Source organism: Myotis myotis, unplaced genomic scaffold (genome assembly GCF_014108235.1).
Source record: "Myotis myotis isolate mMyoMyo1 unplaced genomic scaffold, mMyoMyo1.p scaffold_m19_p_1, whole genome shotgun sequence".
NCBI classification, from domain to species: domain Eukaryota; kingdom Metazoa; phylum Chordata; class Mammalia; order Chiroptera; family Vespertilionidae; genus Myotis; species Myotis myotis.
The window spans coordinates 70,501,138-70,519,677 of NW_023416313.1; the positions used below are offsets into that span (position 1 = coordinate 70,501,138).

General features: G+C 40.3%; 1 protein-coding gene across 2 annotated transcripts in view; it reads right to left on the minus strand.

Moving 5' to 3' along the window:
* Nucleotides 1-18,540, minus strand: part of PPP3CA (protein phosphatase 3 catalytic subunit alpha) — a 314,121-nt gene that overhangs the window by 243,318 nt on the left and 52,263 nt on the right. The window lies entirely within an intron of this gene.

Here is an 18,540-nt window from a genome sequence, read left to right on the forward strand (position 1 = left end):
GTAACCTCTGAGGCATACAGCTGAGGATTTCATTAAATGTTAGGAGGCATTCCTACAAACCTACTTATTTGCACATAGCACTTGAGATAGAAGTGAAAATGCACTTTTCCTGCTTCAGAGTATGCTGCATTGCAATCAAGTTCTTTGAGGAACATCATGTATGGATAGCAATTTTCCAAAATGAAGAAGAAGGTGCTGAATTTACAGCATTTTTATCATCTAACATCTGGAACTTTTAAAGTAGTTACAGTGACTGCATAAAAATAAGAATGTATGAGATCCATGAAGAACTCAGGCCATTCATACATGTGTATATGCACCTACACAAGCAAGCACATATTTTAATAGTGAAAACGCTGTTAGTAGCTGTAAATGGGCCTCTCCATCTATTGCTCTATCCCAAAACATAGAGGGCTGTCTAACATTCTAGATACGAATGATCAAATGGAACTTCCTTCAAACTCTGAGCTATAAAGGAAAGGCTCATTCATAAAGCTATAAGTTTCTCAGAGACAGAAAACTATTGCTTACCAATTATTTGAGATGCATTATGCTGTGAGAAGCAAAGCAGAAAAGCTATTTCAAACAGACCTTGGTCTATTTAAATGGTTATATGATTCAAACAGACCTTCTTGGTCTATTTAAATAGTTACATGAAGATATATCTCCTAAAAATGGCACATCTGCATCCTGGCAAAAGGACCCAGCCAACGTCTTTTATACTCCTTTTATTTAACTTGAATAGTTTTTATAGGTTGGCTGATACAGTGCCTGACTCCATGCATAAGCTTTAACAATTGGTTAAGATCCATTTTTTTAATTGATTTTTTTATAGAAAGGAAGGGAGAGGGATAGAGAGCTAGAAACATCGATGAGAGAGAAACATCAATTCAGCTGCCTCCTGCACACCCCCCACTGGAGCTGTGCCGCAACCAAGGTACATGCCCTTGACCAGAATCGAACCTGGGACCCTTCAGTCGGCAGGCCGACACTCCATCCACTGAGCCAAACCAGCTAGGGCAAGATCCATTTTTTAATTAACATAATTTGCATTCAAATAAATCATGGCCCAAAAATCCTTTTCATAAGTTTGTACTCTAGATTAAATATAATGTGATTCTATAAACTTTTATGAATACTTCCAAAAACTACAAGTGAAAATCATTTTAATAAATTTTGTTAGACCCTGTATTATGTGCTCTGCCAAGTTCCTGGCTTCCAAAGCAAGCGAGACCTATGGGCCTATCAAATTTACTAGGAAAGTCGCTCATTTTATCTATATCAAGCCACAGTTTCCTCCAAAAGAAATTATCCTGTGGCTAATATACACCTATTTATATACATAAAAGCCTAAGCAACCATCGCAACCAAACAAATGGCTGCGTGGGGCAACCAGGCCGGCAGGGGGGTTAGTGAAGGACGACCAAGCGACTGAGCAGCAGGCTGCAAAGATGGCGGCGCCCACAGCCAATAAGGAGGGAATATGCTAACTGACTGACATGTCCTCAAAGATGGCGGCGCCAATAGCCACAAGATGGCCGTGCCCAGTCCCCTCAGCCCTGCCAGGGTGGCAGGCGCGTGGCAAGACCAGGCCCACCCCCAGGCGGGCCCGACTGCTCCGTGTACCTGCCTTCGGGGTTCCCTTAGCCCCCTCAGCCTCCCAGGGCTGGCCCAAGGCACAGGCAAGCTTCTGATGGCAGCTGCCCAGCCACCCAGGGCCTCCCGAGGCTCAGCCACCCAGGGCCGGCCAAGGCTTGCACTGCCGGCAGTGGCAGCAGCAGAGTGTGATGGGGCATCGCCATATCTCTGATCGCCGGGTCGCCTCCCACCCCTGAGGGCTCCAGGACTATGAGAGGGGGCAGGCCGGGCTGAGAACCTCCCCCCCCCTCCAGTGCATGAATTTTCATGCACCGGGCCTCTAGTGTGGGATATAAAACAAAAAGCAAAAAACAACAAACAAACAAATACAGACAACAGTATGGTAGATACCAGAGGAGTGAGGGAAGAAGGGGATACTCAAGGTAAAGGAGATCAAATATATGATGATGGAAGGAGACTAGACTTTGGGTGATGAGTACATGATGGAGCATTCATATGTTGTATTATGAAATTGTATGCATGAAATTTATGTAATGTTATTACCTAATGTATCCCAGTAAATTTAATTAAAATAATAAGTGCTATTACTAAACAAAGTCTATATTGTTCATTGGTACAACTCACCTTTTTAAAACAAAATTTAAAGTATAACATACTGCTATTATCTTAGTCATTCCTAATAATAATAATATAATGATGTAGAAAAGAAAAAATAATATAATGATGTAATGATTATTAATTCACTAATAGTCAGTAATAATGATATTTTCTTTATTAGTACTTAGCCCTAATTTGCTTCAAAAAGACTTCCCTGACATGCCACAACGCACACCTGCCAGTTAGGCTAAATATCTTGACACTTGTGTGTGGATACTTTACTCACCATTCTTACTTGATAATATGATAATATTGAAATGCTATTTTTAGATATCTCCTACACTATGGGCTTCTAGTTCTAACATACTATAGCACTTAATAATACTACAACCATTTAGTTAATGCCTTCAATGTACTTGGCTTGTTATATTCATTACTTCATTTAATACCATAACTACCTTAAGAAGTATTATTAATTCCATTTTATATTTGAAGACAATGTTCAAAAATTATAAATAATTATAATTATAACTAAGTAGCATCAGGATTTGAATCCAGTTCTGCTAAGCATCACAGCCTAGGTATCATCCAGAGATGGACTGCCTCATCCTATCACATACAAAAGAATTGGATAATACCTAGGACAATAAGGTAACCATATCAGGATTCATTTATCTATTCAATTGAACGTTATCCACTAAAAATATTTTTGACATTAGAGATCATTAGCACACTTGCCTTTAGTCCTGATACTCCCTTTACACTTAGAGAGGCAACAGCCCAAAGATGATATAGTCTGACAACCTGGGTTCCAATCCCAGTTCCCCATGACTCCTCCATGCTTCCATTTCCTCACCTGTCCATTGTGGATAAGAATCTATCTACCTTAAGACTAAATGAGTTGATATTTGTAAAGTACTTGAAACAGTACCTGGAAGAGTAAGAACTAAGTAATTGTTTGTTGAACAAAAACACTCTCTATGGGTGGATTGTATCAAACTGCTTAATGGCAAACTATTGACAGCACAACATGAACTTTATTTATAGAAAAACAACTTGTAACCCATAAGCCTTTAAACATTCCCTTAGGGCAAGGGAACTAGTGGAAAGCTTGGACAATGAGCAAACTCTTCACAGGTAGGAATGGAGAGCTAAAAGCTGGAGTCAAAGGGGAGCAGGAGAAAAACTAAAATGGCTTAAGACAATTTCCAATCATTTGAATTAGTATCAGACCTTATCATCCTTTGTTCATAACAGGTAGATTTTTTGATCCTTCAATTGATGACTGAAGTAATAGATTTAAGCATGATATATATTACTTGCTCTTTTGAAAATACAAACTGGCATATATTACTTTCTAAATAAAGATTGTTTTTTGTAACTTCCCAACACCTGCATAAGGTTTCTATGACTCTTAGTTTAAGGAATTGGTGAATACAATTTCTTCACTCTAAGATCCTATTTTTAATAGAGAAAAATAATTAAAAGTACTCATTTCTAATACAACTCACATTTATGAAACTCAATGCCAAGTCTAAGCAGTTTTATTTCCCCTCTTTTCAAAAATAAGCTTCAATATATAACTAACCTCTAGGGTGAGAATGAACGGAGTGGAATAGAAGAGTTTTTTCAAAAAAATGGCTAAGGGTGCTACCATCTCTTTAGGAATGACAATGCCTGTCAACACTGAAGATTGAGAGAGATAGAGATTATAGATAGATAGATAGATGATAGATAGATAGATGACAGATGATAGATAGATAGGAAGAAAAGATAAGGTAAAAGAGAGAGGGAGGTGGGAGGGAGAAAGGGTAGACGAAAGGAGAACATTATATATGAGAAAATGTACTTAAGTACTAGTCTGTTCTACAGTCTTGACACAATTATTATTGAAGGACATCCCAGCTACTATTTTGGTACAATGTCTAAATCTTCAATTATTTTATTTTAAGTAATCAGACTGATTATCTGCTGCATTATTTAATAATTCAGGGAATAATTTATTCTGTATAAATAGTAAACCAGCATTACTTATTGATTTCCCAATTTCTTCTTTAGAAATGAGGTTCTTTCAGTGTTCACAAATATGTCTTCTTTAACCTTTTCTTCCATTTATTATACATTACGGCATGAAAGACATGGATTATATAAAAATAATATTTAATATATTTTCTACATTAGTAAAATCTCTGGGAGTTTTTCTGCCATTAAGCAATCTTTCCCACAAATCTAGTCTATATAATTCTATATAATACATAGCTAATATGCAAATTGACCCTCACTCCATCATGCTGCCACAGATAGCTACGCCCACGGCGAAAACAGGGTTTCCGTAACACAAGATGGCTGCACCCACAGCAGAGGCAGGGTTCCCATAACAGGCCGTAACAAACAATCAGCAGGGACCTGAGTCTGTATGGCCGGGGCGGGGGAACTGAGGCTGCACCCCCTGCCCTGGCGCTGGGCTGGGGGACCTGAGGCTGCGCTCCTCGTCCAGCGGGGCTTGATGGGGGACCTGAGGCTGCGCCTCCCCACCCGCAGGGCTTGACGGGGGACGTGAGGCTGTGCACCCTGCCTGGCACCGGGATGGGGGACCTGAGGCTGTGCCCCCCACCTGGCGGGGCTTGACAGGGATGGGGAAGGATGGGTCTGGATCTCGTACAATTTTGAGGTGCACGCGGATGGGCTGGGACTTGACTCTGGGTCCCACGGCATGCCCCAGACTCTGACAGGAGGAAGATTTTCATATACATTTTACTAATTTTCTTTCATCTCTGATACTTCTATTATAGAGAAAAGGCAAATAGCAATATTAAAATATTTCCTCTAATTAATTCCCTTTTAATGTGCACAAACTTCGTGCACCAGGCCACTAGTCTATTGATATAAAAGCCTAAGTGATCATTTGACTGTTAGACCACGATGCATACTGACCACCACAGGGCTGACACTCAATGTGCAGGCATGGAAACATGGAACAGACTGATGAATCTCAGAGGGAAGGGAGAAGTGGGGGAGGGCAAAAAGAGATTAACCAAAGATCTTATATGCATACTAGAGGCCCGGTGCACAGATTCGTGCCCCAGCCAAAACCAGCAGTCCGACATTCCCTGAGGGGTCCCAAATTGTGAGAGAGCACAGGCCAGGCCAAGGGACCCCACTGGTGCACAAATCCATGCACCCAGCCTCTAGTTCATTTAATATTTCATTTCATAAAGCACTTTCATCAAGCTAGACTGAAGTGTCATTTAGATTATTATAAATCTAACAGGTGATTTATTATATTCCAAGCCATTTTGAGCTATTAGACAATTTATATCAGATCAGATGGGTGAACAATAGCATTTAAAACCTTTAAAATCAATCACTGATATCTAATTTTTTTATTTCTTAATCATAAGATGTTCAAAAGTTTAAAAATAAAAATGAGTGGTTTTCAATAATTGGGCTCCAAAAGTTAATCACTTAACATGGCTTGCAGGCCTTTCATCTGACCCTCTTTCCTCATTAACCTCATTATTTCCTCATAATGGTATACATTCAGCCACAGAGAACATCTTTCTGTTCTTCAGTCTCTCTTCAGCCTTGACCTCAAGCTTCTGCACAGACTATTCCTTTAACCCCCCCTTCCACAGTTATCCCCATTATTGTTACAACTGAGCCAGTATTGATACATTGCTATTAACTGAGTTCATAGTTAAGATCAGGGTTTACTCTTCATGTAGTATAGTTGTGTGGGTTTTGACAAATGCATGTCATGTATCCACCATTACAACATCATACAGAATAATTTCAGTTTATTAAAATTCCTCTGTTTTACCGGTCCTTCTTCCCTCCTGCTCTCTCAAGCTCATCCTGAACCCCTGGGAATCGCTGGTGTTTTTATTATCTCTCTAATTTTGTATTTTCTGCAATGTCATATAGTTGGAATCATATGACATGTAACCTTTTCAGATTGGTTTCTTTCACTTAGCAATAAGAATTTTTAAGCTTTCTCCACTTCTTTTCCTGGCTTGATAGCTTCTCTCTTTTCACATCAATAATATTCCATTGTCTGGATGTACCAGTTTATCTATTCACTTATTGAAGGGCATCTTGGTTGCTTCCATGTTTTGGCCACTATAAATAAAGCTGCTATGAACTAAACTTTTTATATGCACATAAGTTTCCAACTCATTTTGGCAAATACCAAGGAATGTAGATTATTTTTTTTAATAACAAAGCTAACACCTAATTTTTAAAAATTTCCTAATTCGATAGGCCTCTTTCACTTGCATTTAGTTATCGATCTTTAGGTAACTAAATATTCAAGAGTTTCTAATTCTTCTTGCCTCCTCAGAAGTACATCCATTATCCAGGACAAAGTGGGGAGCAGATTCAACTCACACATGCATACTAGTACATTCTTATTAGACCAAAAGATCAGCCACCACTTCTATAAGGGAGAAAAATGCACACAAAAACTTAAATGGATTATTAGTAAATGTGCTCTGGCTTCATCTTTTCCAGTGACAACCCTCACCCAAATTAAGTCAATAATATTTATTACGTATCCATTATGAGCAAGTCACTTGTTGGCTGCAAAAAGGTCTCCAGTTTCTACTGCATAATGATTTAACATTGTTCAGAATTCTTTCCATATCAATGACATACAATGTTCTCCTTAAAAGAAATTTCCAGGAAAACTGAAGTAATCAGTCATAATACTAAGAGAGTGACTATATTATAGTCTTGTGAAGTCCTCTTCCTAATCTTCCAAAATCAGCCGAAATAAACCAGAAATTTTTGCCAAGTCACAATGTTGAACCTGCCTAATACATAAAAATGCATTTTTTAAATATGGAAAGAAATTCACTTTTTAATTCTTACATACCAGCAAACCAAAAAAAAAAAAAAAAAATGAATACAGAAAAGCCATTAGTGCAAAATTAAGAACAGTTCTTTTAGCTAGGACTTCAAAATGCAATACTTTGGAATAGTTCCATTAACTACCCAATTAACTGCCCAAGGAGAAGTCTGATGCCCTGCACATAATTCCCTTCACTATGCTCCCATCTACTGTGGTTTAGATAAACTTGCTCAGAAAAGGACCTCTCTGTATTGACCTCAGGACTCTCTCTCTCTCTCTCTCTCTCTCTCTCTCTCTCTCTCTCTCTCTCTCTCTCTCTCTCAAGAACACTATGCCAGTGGGATATCAGTTTCATTACATTATGTCCTGAGAACCTGAAGACAAACCCATAGTTCTGATGTGTGTTTCCAATATCATAGGTAGGATTCGCATAAGGCGGTCCCAGTTTTTGCCTGTGGTACTTTCATCTTCAAAGTATCTTCATACAGGAAATAAGTTATGCAGCCACTATGGTCATAAGCACCCTTCCCTCTACCCATTTACATTACACATTCCTTACTATCGCTTTAAACAACCACCCCTGTGGACACCTAGCCCCTTCGTGCTATTGACTATCAAACCTTCCAAATCTCTGATTATAAGAATTCTACATCCATTATTTTTCATAACACACTATAGTCTACACAGGACTGTTTTTAAATAACATAGTTTCATTTTATGAAAAAAATGAGTGGTTTCCCAATAAAGCATTTTTTCAAACTAAAAAAAAAAAGTAATTAAAATGTCTTGTATTAGACTTAGTACCTGAACACTCTTCTTAAATAAAAAAATCTCAAGCCAAGTGCCCTCTCACTAAGAAACTTTTATTCAATGTTCTAAAATCAAAATAGGTATTGTTGTGGGGAATCCAAGATTAATGGTAATGATTGCACCTAGAATTCAAGTCAATTTAAAAAAAGAAACCTTGGCCACTAAACACTCAAATTCCATTTCATTTCATAGATGGTAAGGCCAAAAAAATAGTGTTCCGGGAGCAGCAGGGAGGAATCAGAGCAAGGCAGGAAGTGAGTCTGGGGTATAACTAAGGGTATGAGGAATGACATTTAGAGAGCAGAGAAGGAAGAGCAACAACAACACTGGGGGTCCTGAGGGGTGGCAGCAGAGAGAGAGAGGCAGGGAGCCAATGACCAGCAGCATCAGATACCTGGCCATGCTGCCTTTGTGTGGACAGGGAGAAGCATTTACAATTTCCATTAGTAAGGAGTGAAGAAATGCATCCCTGGGACTTGAGTGTGGTAATTGCGAAAAGGTTAGCGTTGTGTGTAACTTGTTGTTTTGTGTTGGAATTAGTCTGGCCCAGCACAAGATAACTTGCAGAGTCATTCACCAGCTTCAACTGTGCTCAGTCTGAAACCTGATTGAAACCAGCTGAGCCAATGACATCACCACAGGCTTTTTACTATAAAAAGGGCGAGCTCTGTGAGGTCAGGAAGCAGAACTAAGCTGGTGAACGGAAGCCAAGCTGCAAAAGGACAGAGCCAAGTGAAGTTCAGAGGAGGAGAAACTCATTCCAAGAAGAAGCTAAGATGAGCAATTTGCTCTGAGACAGCTGCAGAAGGAAAAGTCACAGAATGGAAATTTTCCTTTCAGAGCAAGGGCTGCTATCTCTCCCGAGGACGTAAGTTACCTAAAGTAAAGCCTGAGGAGACACTGTTTGAAGCGCTTTCAGATTTTCAGTCTCCGGAATTGAATTAAACTTTAGCGTCATCATGGTAATAGAGTTCATGGAGTCAGTCACTCACCATATATTAGTTGAGCACCTACTATAGATCAGGCACTGTCATAGGAACTGGGACTACATTAGTGTATGAAAAGGACGAACATAGCTGCCCTAAAGGTCTAATATTCTTGAAATAAAACTGTTAATAAACAAATACAGCATGTCAAAAAAAGGCAATATGAAAATTAAGAAGAGAACATGGTTTGAGAGGTGATATTTGAGCGAAGACTTAAGAAGGTGGGGAGACAGGGCAGGTGTGTAGCTGGGAGAAGAGCATGGCAAACAGGAAGCAGCGAATGCAAAGGCCTTGAGCTGGGAGAATGTGTTCTGTGTTGAAAGAAGTTCCATAACTTCATTTTAATTTTATATAATTAATAATCTTTCTCCTCAGTTAGTGAAAATGCTTCACTTAATGTAACAAATGCAAGCTTGTCAGTTATCAAGGGTTTCCCTTCCTGTACTAGGTTCCCCCATAAAAAATGATAGACCAGAAGGAGGGAAACAGGAAGAGAAAAATTTGCATTCAATACACACTCCATTAGATATTGGAGAGCCTGTAGGTACATCTACATGGAGCTTTTCATGTCTACAAAAATTGCTGTTTAATGTTGATAGCCCTCGACCCCTACCTTTTCCTGGGAAGAGCTAGTCCAGATAAGAGTACCTTTTTATCTTCTCACCTTTTTATCTTCTCACCTAAGTGTCCTGCAGTTATTCTATATGACCACAGATAAGCCCACTACCAAAATCATTTAAATCTGGTGTTAACTGCTGAAACCTATTTTGAATGGGGGTGTTTCTGACAGTCTGAGCTCTGATAACCACTTCACACCCATCTGCTGGCAAAGCCCGAGCCAGGTGGTGACAAAAAAAAAGAAGCAGTTTTTCTTTCTAGTCTATCTGTGAAAACCAGAAGATGGCAGAGGAGATTAGGATGGGAGAAATGTTGTAGACAGACCTCTCTGGAACTCAACTGCACAGTTCAATCTAGGAGGTATGTGTCTAGAGCTCTTCTCAGATGATTGCTTCAAGCTGGTATGCACACGTGGAAAACGGGGCCTTGAATTCCCCAGGCCCTGTTCTAAGTGGGAGGGTGTGCAGCACATTCTCTGCAATCTGACTGACCCTGGGCTTCCAGTGCTGCCCTCCCTCCATGTGGAGCTAGTGTCTGACTCATACTTGCCCTGGATTCTTCTCTGCTAACCCTCGTTTCTCCTCTGACCTGTTTGTTGGCTTGTACCCCAAATGATTCCATTGACAATAGATGTCCACAGACTGCTATTAGGAAAATTTCACATACTGGATGTCAGAACTTAGTCCCTGAGCAGGCTTCCCTTCCTGAGCTTCCTGAGGTGCAGGGAGCAAAGCAAAGCTCTCCTGTCCCCTACAGAAACGTGTCTGATCCACACGGAGGACAACCTGTTCTAGGGAAATGTTCAACACATTTATCAGGGGGTGTAAACAGCTACTTAACTCTAATCCTATCTAATAAAAGAGAAACAAGGTAATTAGCCATATGTCCGCTACCCTTCCCATTGGCTAATCAGAGTGATATGCAAATTAACTGCCAGCCAAGATGGCGGCCAGCAGCCAGGCAGCTTGAAGCTAGCATGAGGCTTGCTTGCTTCGGTGACGGAGGACTCCAACGTTCCCCGCCTGCCTTGCCGGCCTCTGAGCTTGCAGTTTGAAACATTGTTACAAATATAGAAGCTAAACAAAACCCCAGAAACCTGCTTTCAGCCAGCCGGGATCTCACAGCTGGAGTTGATACAGTGTTTTGATTATAGAACCCAAACAAACCAGATACCTGCTTTCAGCAGCAGAGGCCTCAGAGCTGGAGCCAGAGCTAAAGCTGGCCCAGAATAAAAAAGAAAAAAAGGAGCAGTTGGGAGCTTCAGTCACCCGCCAGCCTGAAAACAGCCTTCAGCCCCTCACCCAGACTGGCCAGGCACCCCAGTGGGGACCCCCACCCTGATCCAGGACACCCTTCAGGGCAAACCAGGCGGCCACCACCCATGAACCAGGCCTCTATCCTATATAGTAAAAGGGTAATATGCCTCCCGGCACCGGGATCAGTGTGACAGGGGGCAGCGCCCAAACTCCCTGATCGCCCTGTGGCTCTGTGTGTGACAGGGGGCGGGGCCACAACCTCCCTATCCACCCTGCTCTGTTCATGACAGGGGAAGGCGCCCCAACCCCCTGATCAACCCTGCTCTGTGCCTGATAGGGGGGAGCTCCCCAACCCCCTGATCGCCCTGTGGCTCTGTGTGTGACAGGGTGTGGCATCCCAACCCCCACTCCCCCCCCACGGGCCCTGCTCTGTGTGTGACGGGGTAGAACCATAACCTCCCCATCGGCCCTGCTCTGAGTGTGAGAGTGGTGGCGCCCCAACCCCCTGATCGGCCCTGCTCTGTGGGTGATAGAGGGCGGCGCACCAACCCCCTGATCCGCCCTGCTCTGTGTGTGACAAGGAGCGGTGCCCCAACTTCCCTATTGGCCCTACTCTGTGAGTGACAGGGGGGAGCTCCTCAACCCCCAGATCGGCCCTGCTCTGTGCGTGACAGGGGGGAGCTCCGCAACCCCCTGATCGGCCTTGCTCCGTGCATGACAGGGGGCAGCGCCCCAACCCCGATTGGCCCTGCTCTGTGCATGACCGGGTATGGAGCCCCACCCCCCCAATGGGCCCTGCTCTGTGCGTGACAGGGGGCAGCGCCCCAACCCCCTGATTGGCCCTGCTCTGTGCGTGACAGGGGGTGGTGCCGCAACCTCCCCATCGACCCTGTCTGAGTGTGACAGGGGGCAGTGCCCCAACCCCCAAATCAGCCCTACCCTGAGCGTGACTGAGGGTGGCATCACAACCTCCCAATCCGCCCTGCTCTGTGCATGACAGGGGGCGGTGCCCCAACTCCCCAATCGGCCCTGCTCTGAGCCCGACCAGGGGCTGTACCTAGGGATTGGATTGGGCCTGCCCTCTGCCACCTGGGAGTGGGCCTAAGCCAGCAGGTCGTTATCTCCCGAGGGGTCCCAGACTGTGAGAGGGCACAGGCCGGGCTGAGGGACCCCCCCTCACCCCCCGAGTGCACAAATTTTTGTGCACCGGGCCTCTAGTGTTCATATAAGCAGCAGTCACCCTAGGGTGCCTTTACTTTCCACTTTTTTTTTTTTTACTTACCTGGGTCAAGAATTATTTGATTAGAAATATATTAAGAAGACATGATTTTATAAATTCACATGACACAAATATCACATTCTCAATCAAAACTTCATGTTATGCAAAAAAAAAAAAAAAAAAAGCAAAAAAGCTGGAAAATCAAAACTTGCACTACTCAGGTTCCTCACAAAGTTTTACCTTTATCATTTTACAAAAAGATAATAAATTTCAGGGAATAAAACCTCAATTTCAAACACCTGGTTTTAACCTTTGTCATCACCATAGAGATGGCAGCAAGTATCCAGCCCTAATGTGGTGGCTATTTTTGTGACTTGAGGCAGCACAATGCCTAAGCCTTGGTTTCTTCATCCGTAAAAAAGGAGCATGGGCAAATAAATATGCTCATGTTATGGCCTTTAACTATAATTTTCTATGAGTTCCTTCCACACAATGTTATATAGGATTAGTCTCCCAAGGTTAGTAAATTCTATCAGCATATTGTAGAACTATATTAATTTGTGATAAAAAGATAAATAGGTGCAATATAACTGAATTAACAAAATCAAGAGTATTTTAAATTTAGAAAATCAATGAGTGCAGGGAAAAAAGGATTCAAGTAAGTTGGTAGACAATTCTGAAGATTGCTACCTGGTTCACACTTCCTTCTCCACTGAGAATTATCAGCACTCCGAGGCATACGCTGTTAATTCTTCAACCAACCTATAGCTGATTGATGCAGGAGTAGACACCAGACCTGAGCAAACTAAGACAACCAGATCGTCTCTCCCTGGAAGTTGTCATTACCACTAATATCTGAGTCATGGTAACAGCAACCTTAGAGAGGCCACTGCTCCTGCTTCTAAAGATCCCAAAGCAGTCCTCGGTCCCTAGGGCCTCCGTGCTGCTACCTACCCTTTAAGATTAATGGCTGTTATTCCCAGGATTCCTTTAACTATGAAACTTTTAAGTTTAATTCAATTAAAACTGAATAAAATTAGCCCTGGCTGATGTAGCTCCATTGGTTGGGCCTTGCACCGAGCACCAAAAGGTTGCTGGTTCGATTCCCAGTCAGGGCACATTCTCAGGTTGCAGATTCGATCCCTGATGGGTAATGCAGGAAGCAGCTGATGGGTGTTTCACTCTCACATCGATGTTTATCTCTCTTCCCTTCCTCTCTCTCTCTCTCAAAATCAATTAAAAATCTTTAGAAACAAAACTAAAGTTAAAAGTCAATTCCTTTGTTGAACTCACCACATTTCAAGCACCCAATGGTCACATGTGACTATTGGCTACCATACTGGACAGCCCAGATTTAGAGCATGTTTTCATCATCAAAGAAAGTTCTATTGAATAATGCTGCACCAGACACTCTAATAAACTTCCTCTTTTCTTAAGCTGCCAGAATCAAGATTTGTTTTGTTTTATGGGTGTGTTTGTTTTTTATTTGTTTTATACTTGCACCTATAAGAGTCTCCTGTACATGATTTCTAGGTACTCTCAGTGGTCCTAAGGCTTGGGAGTTAATGTCATTTCAAAACTTACTTTACTCACATCACCCCTAGATTCCTCCTGGGTCACAGGATCATGGAATTTAAGAACTTGGAAAAACCTTACCACACATCTAATTCGATTTCCTGTTTTTTACTCATGAAGAAATTAAAACCCAGAAAGCTTATAACTTGCTTTTGTTTCTGAACAACACTTAAATTTGGTTTAATAGGTTATTTAAAACAAGATAAATAAGATACCAACTAAATGGTAATATACAACATAACTCTGCAAATCTCGTGATTACACAAGTAACCAGGCATGAAGTTTAAATATTTATTTATTCACCAAGCTGTTACTACACCAACTCCTTCCCACTCCCCACCCCCCACCTCTTTTTTTTTTCTATTTATTTTGTAAGGTACATTCACCATGGTTACCATTGTTTTCAATATCATAGTTCCCCGTATCTAAAAGGCACAGAAAACATTCTGTACTTTCAAACCAGGGAGCAGACAAATACATTTTTTATTGTAATTTTATTTTTCACTAGAACCTTTATGTTTGAATCTGCCACATGATTAGTCATCTGTACAGATTGAAATCTGGATAGCTGAAGATGTTTTTATTCAGTTGATTTTAAACAAATAGTAACCAAGCATAATTTAAAAGATGTGTATTATAATGTCATACCTTCACATCAATAGATTTACACTTGATAAAGCTAGTTTTAGGGGCATTTTCATAAAACAGCATGCTCTTTCTAACCAACAAAACAAACAAACAAATAAAACCACACACTCACAACAACAACAAAAAAAACAGAAACAAAACTCTCAAACACAAATCTAAATACTGACTGTAGACAAGGATTCTGAAGTCCCACCATTACTCACTGTCTCCCACCTAACTACAGTGAAATCTATAATTGTCCACCCAACAGAGAAAATTTACAGGTTGCTTTCAGGTAAATATAGCATTCAGTATTCATGCAATACTTATTTTGACATAAAGGATTATTTCTCAACAATTCCTATACTGTACTTCCTTGCCTGAGGTCAAGTGTGAGGTGTTGATGAGTTCCCAGCCGTCCCTTTCATTAAAGATAAACAACGTGTATCTTTTCCCCAATACAAATCTGCATCTAATAGAACTAGTCTAGTCTATAAGAAGATGGAGTAAAATGGGTATGTCCCCAGCATATATTATATCATTGCAGTCCCATATTTTTCTATAGCCTTTTCTTTTTAAGTGTAAACAAGCAAAGATTCCCCTCTGTTCCTATCACATAAACCAGTGTCCCCACTCTTCTGAAACAATGATACACATTTCAAAGAACCAAGACTATTTTCTTTTCCCTTCCCTTTCAAGCACCACACACACACACACACACACACACACATATATTTCACATAGTTTTCTAACACATATGGGTGTTGGCCATTCCTATCTCGGGGAAACACTACTCCCAAGATCGTAAAGCATGACCCACAATGTCAACAGGGGAGGTCGTGAACTCGGTGCTGCTGCGCTGAATCACGCCACTGATCAATGGCAGTGTGAATCATGGAAAACCAGTCCCGGGAGCACAGACCAACAGCCTGCCTTCTTTCAACAAAGGCTTTGGTAGATAATTTACCCAACAAAAACAAAGAAAACAAAGGCAGCCTAAATTCCAGCAATGAAGGTGTTCAGCTAAAAAGGATGTTCTTTAGAGAAAATGTGCTAAAGCCAGTAAGTATATCCAAAAGCAAATGTACACAAATGCCAACCACAATCTTGGCAGGGCTCTCCCTCAGACACCTGACTCCTCTGCGACACGTGCATACACCACGGTGGGGATCACAAATTAGTTAGGTCATAAAGTTTTGCACCTGGAGCTATTCACGATACTAATAAGTCACCAAGAAGTTAGAAAAATCATGGTTGCTTATGAATGGAGGCTGTGGAGGTGTTTCAATAGAAGTTGAACCACTGATGAAAAAACAAAAACTTTCTGACACAGCTGAAGGGGCTCTATAACCAAATTCTTAGCATCTGCAGGCCTTACCTTCACCTCTAAATACTATTCCAGGCTACCCTCGCTGTGTCAGAATTTTGTCAAAGGTTCCTGTTAACCATTGCTCCAATCCTGATTAGTCACACAAAAGCCATAAAAAATTAAGTGTGAAGGACTGAGCTTCAGCAGCCACCGCTGGTTATGACAGGCCAGAAGAATCTGGAGACCTACAAAAGGAACCTGGTGCTTTAACAAGGTCTGAGTAAGTGGGTCAGCTGTCACCTGTGACAGGGTTCGCCTGCTCGAAGGAGAGTGCATTAGCTGCAGCAGTCCAGGATCAGTTTTCGACAGCTGGGGCTTGAACCTTTAGGCTTTTCAAAGTGGCTGGTAATTTTTTTTCTAGTAGAAAGCATATATATTTTTTCCAACAAGTTTTAGATTCTGCACAGGGGGCAGGGGAGGAAATGTATGTGTGTATAATATTAATATACCTTTTCTCTTAATATAAGAAACAAAAAGGACTTTCAGGCTGTGCTTACTAAATTACATTTAATATGTAAAGATTAAATTAAAAGGTTGTTCTCAAATCTGTATTCATTTCTCAAACACAGCAAGGGCAGGAAAGAAATAACTACTAACAAAAATACCTTAGCTAATTTATCTTGTTTTAGCAAAGATGAAAACTTTTGGAATGGGCATTGGCTTTACATCTTTGATTGCTTTAAATGTATTTAAATATATATAGTTAAACATTAGAAACACAACTCATTTTTCTACACTCCTGTCAATGTATACATTTAGTGCTGCACCACCAAAAGAAATACAGATTAAGAGTTTTCAGGAAGAACTGATGTTGACCTTTCTTCTTGACAGTGATCTTGTTTTGAAAATATTCAGCCTGGAAACACGAGGTTCTGATCAAAGCAGTGCCAAAGCACTTTAATTTTCTTAGAGATGCAGTCCAGCTCTAAGTGTCAGAGTATGAAGTTCAGATGCCCTGGGCAGCCTCCAATTCAAGTGGACACAGTCTTCTGCTTAAAGGACCCACCATTCTTCTACATCCGGAGCAAGAAAAATGCTTACCATTTCAACTAGCACACAAACAGAACTACTTTTTTTTTTTTTTTTTTTTTGCCTTCTAAAATATCTGGGTCATGTGGCATAAAAAAGGAAACATAATAGTAGCTAGTTGTCTATTAAATGCCCCCCAACCCTTTTATAAGTTGATGTGGGGAATATGCCTAAATGTGTTTTACAGGGAAGCTATCCAAAGACACATTTTAAACTAATTTTGTTATCAATGGTTGGTAATTTAAGTTCAATGCAATCCCAACAAATGCAAATGAAAACAACAGTTTCCAACAGCCAGTCCCTGCCTCCTTGTACTGTTTTTTTCCCTCCCTGCCAGAACTGAAGTCAAACAGGTTGAGGAGATGGTCACCTTCAAGAAAGCCCTTTGCCCTGCCAGGTTAAAGTCATGCAAGCCAAGTGGAATCTGTTATAAAAATAGGAGTCCAAGGAATCCAGGGAAAGCAAAGCACGTTGTGCAGCCAACAGTTCAGACGGCCGACAATGCAAAAGAGGTGAGAGAAATTTCAGGCTCTGTCTGAAGGAGCTATAGAATTAACCTCTCCTACCATGTTAATCAGTTATATTAGTAAATCACTAAAATGGCTGCATGTCAGGCCGAAAAACCAGAAACGGATTATTTGGTATTGCAGAATCACCGGTAAAAGACATTAATCGTCTACTTTTTTTACATGCTTTAGTTAATACATAAAGGCCATTTAAATTACTGAGGTCAGAGATAAAATAATGATTACCAATCCCCACCCCCACCCCAAAATGATTGCACGGCAGTCAATATAGAATACTACAAATAAAATTAATTACTCTTATTTCTTGTATCTCAATTTTAAGGCATGCTAAGGTCTAACAAACTCATAGATAACAATAATTTAAAAAAATAAAAAGAAAGGAATTGGTATCAAAATACTGCTACCAAAAACAGGAATAAAGTTAAGGGGTTCACAGGAGTCTAAAGTATGCTGGTTACAAAGGCATGATGATGTCTGTGAGGTAGTAAAAATATTATTTGTATATTAAAAAAAAATAAAGGAAGCAGCTGTCTAAACATTTTAGCTTTTTTCCCAAAAAAATGTTTATACACTGCTCTGATGATAGAAATAATCCACTGTTCTGAGGAAAGAAATAATCCAAGCTGAAGCAATATGTTAACCCATTAGAACATACACACACTCACAATGGAGTGCCTTGTGTCCCTTTCTCCTTCCCCTTTTTTAAGACATTTCCTCCCAACTTGGCTGCAAGAAGGAAATCCAGAAAGTGCGGATCATCACCAAATATGTCACTCCCCAAATGTGAATAATAATAATAATAATAATAATAATTTTTTAAAAAGCTCTAACTGTTTTGCTGGTTTCAATTTTTTAAAAAATGACATAAGAATGCTATCTTTTATAAATCACCATTATAAATGCAATGCCAATACAATTTTACTAAATATATATACTAAAAAAAATACTCATAAAGTAAAATTACAAAAATAGCTCAATGTTGAATATGAATTTTTTGCATATTTCCTTCATCTTTTTGCTAATCAATGGTTACACTGTTTAATAAGACTACATGTTAATTATTTAATTGTAATCATGGTTTCTTCTAGTTTTCTACTCTGCATTTTCACTTAACATTTTATCATAAACATTTCCAATGGCCCACATATTTGTAGTTATAATTTCATTAAGAATTCCATACTATTTCACAAATTTAATAATGTATTTATTCACTTCCTAAATTATTTCTACCTTGCCTTCTTAAGATAGGCTTAAGATAGAATCACTATCATTTGGGGTAGACATGATGTCCATTATCCTGATGTTGGACACTTAGGGTGTTTCCAAATTTTTTCTCCCACTATAGCTAAACCCGCTGTGAGCAATTTCATGTAATATAGCTCCCTTTCTCAGTTGAATCTTTTTTTCCTAATGAGTCAATGGCTGAAAACAATTTTTTTGTAATTATGTCTCATTGCTTTAACAAATGTTTATGCCCAT